The sequence below is a fragment of the Miscanthus floridulus genome, chromosome 4 (assembly GCF_019320115.1).
Source record: "Miscanthus floridulus cultivar M001 chromosome 4, ASM1932011v1, whole genome shotgun sequence".
In the NCBI taxonomy this organism is placed as follows: domain Eukaryota; kingdom Viridiplantae; phylum Streptophyta; class Magnoliopsida; order Poales; family Poaceae; genus Miscanthus; species Miscanthus floridulus.
This window is the reverse complement of record NC_089583.1, coordinates 30,732,472-30,735,343: the sequence shown is the minus strand read 5'-3', so window position 1 is coordinate 30,735,343 and position 2,872 is coordinate 30,732,472.

Here is a 2,872-nt window from a genome sequence, read left to right as displayed (position 1 = left end):
GAAATATTTTTAACAAATAGTTCACTGCAGAACAAAACAGAGACCAAAGAGGATACAAGCTACTAAGTAAGAATAGAAAAAGAGAACGGCAAGCTGTAGTCAACATAGGAAATTGATGGACTCTTTGAGTAGCATGCCTGATGAGAAGTTATGTCCTACACAGTAGCATTCAAATTGACATTCAGAAATGAACAGATGCGAAAACAATGTGTACATAGGCCTATCTCAGACTCTCACTTAAAACAAAGAGCACATGTATTGCATAATTACTTTTGCAATGACCTCATGCTTAGTGCAATACCTTAATGTCTCATATACACCAAGGTACCAAGTCACTGCACAGTGTAAGAAACTATAGCAACAAAAGGAAAGTTCTCCTGTCTTTAGGGATCAAACATACTAATAATCACAGCTACACTAGAGGGGCATTTGGCATTTTCAAGGAGAGCCGTTAGATAAAAAACCGACACGGACCAGTGAAGAACATAACATGACCACTGATGATCCTTTGCTATTATTTTTACTACTATCTCACAGGCAAATTTCAGATACAGAAAACCAATCCAGTTGCATTTACCTAACCGTGAAACTATTTTCTGGAAATAGTACTGAAACACACAATGCTTGACTGTAAAACAATGCTAGATTGTAAGACCTCAACAAGTCTAAGCGTATCAAAATCAGAGTATCAAAGAATCAGCAATAATCTATCAACCCTACAGATTCGTACAATAATCTTGCTCAGACATCTAAGTGGATTGCTAGGCCAGGAATGGTAAAATGGTCATGTTTCCGATGGGATTGGAGGACTTCTCTTCGTCGAGGTGGCGGGCGACGATGTTGAGGCATGGAGTTGGTGCCGGCTCGAGTGGAGGCGGCGAGCGGCGGCGCAGAAGGGGCCATCGGGTGTCAGCCACCGCCGCGCCGTGAGCCAGAACCCTAGCTCCAGCCCCGTCCGCCGCCTTGGGCGCCGCCTCGGCCTCCACCTCCTCCATGGCGTCCTCCGGCCTCGGCTGCATCCCGTCACTCCGAGCGGGCCCATCTCCGAGCCTCCGCTCATCGTGTGGGGGTGGGGACCGGATCTAGGCCCGCCGTGGCCGGATCTGCCGTCGGCCACCAGCCAGCACCCATGCGCTGCCTCGGCCGGGGCTCCGCGCCGCCACAGTGGAGGCAAGGAGGAGGGCGGGGGAGGTGAGGATGAGGCCGGATCTGCGCGGGGAAGGCGAGGAGGAGGGCGGCGGAGGTGAGGAGGGCGTCAGCGGTGTGGGAGGGAGGGAGGGAGCGAGCAGGTGGAGGCGGGGTGCGAGTGAGCGACCCGAGGAGTAGGATTTGTACGTGCAACATTTGTAGGGGTGGCTGGTGATTGAGCCGCCTCTACAAATCGCAACACCGGAGGCGTCTGGTGAGTGAACCACCCCTACAAATCGACCCATTTGTAGGGGTGGCTCGTATCACCAGCCGCCTCTACTGTGCTATTTGTAGGGGCGGCTGGTCTCGTGGGTCCCGAGCACGCCCACTGTAGGGGCGCCTCCATCCCTAGCCGCTCCCTACAATAAAATTGAGCCGTTGCTACAAATCTTTTCTGTAGTAGTGAATATATGTCGAAATTTATTATACAGGATACAGATACACGCACATTTATGACAAAAGACATTATGTGCTTATCAACTACTGGTTTGACCAGCCTTTGAATTAGGTGCAGCCCACGCTATGTATTTTTAGCAATGAATTATGTTAGGTAAGAAGCAGAGTACCTCGATTTGTGTGCAGATGTGTTATTCATGAACATGAGTCATAAAAATAAATGTGCTGAGTTATTGTATCTTGCCAAAGATATCATTCAGTAGATTGTCCACCCTTGGTCCTTCGCTATAAAAGGCATCCATCTGTTCAGGAACCTGCTGTGGACTGCCATAACTCTTATCTAAGGCAAGACAATCAATCTATGGAACAACAAGGTTTAGGTATAGCCATATGGACAGTGATAAACAAATAGCCCGGTTACCATTCTTGAGTGCTCTTGATCATCACAAGCAACAAGTAGACCGAATTCTTCAAGCACATGTAGGTTTTCACTTTTGCTATTTGTTCTGAAGTTTTTGGTGACATTTTCTAACTCTTGTCCATTTCATCTCATTTCTATAACAGAATGAACAGTACGAGTAGAACTGCATCAACAGATATCTTCACAAAATGAAACTCTATTAAACTTTGCTGAATCAATGGCAAGCGATGTGTTGGTGCGAAAGAATGAAGAAATTTCCCATTTACGCATGGAACTGCACAACACTCAAGAGTTTGTCCAAACTGTATTACAGGAAAGGGATGAATTGCAGTACTTTGCTACAGGGTTTTATGAAATGAATAAGTCGCTTATTTCCCAGCTGCCTCCTATGCAAGCAACAAATGTCCATGCACATGGTTTATCCACTGAATTAGAGTCTACTGGCTCTTGTAGTTAAGCACCGAACATGGAGGGACCTTCTATAGGGAGGACACATACCAGTCTTCTCTGTAAGATTTATTGTGCCCGTGATGCTTGTATGCTAATCCTGCCATGCCAACACCTCTGCGCATGCAAGTCATGTAGAATCAATCTTATAGTATGCCCTGTCTGCTATTCTGCAAAGGATAGCATGATTGAGGCTCGATTTGGCTGATAAGGAAAGAGGCAGTGCAACAGTCGGGCCTGCAATGTGTCTAGTAATAAAAGTAGATGAGTGTTTGTTTTCATTGGGTATGTTGTACTTGTGTGTCTTGTGTCTAATAGAAGAAATCATGTTTTCTTCTTCATAGGGTGATGTAACCTTGTATGAGTTTCTGTTGTTTGTGTTTATCTTACTCTCTTCAAATTGGTGCCACCGTTTTCATG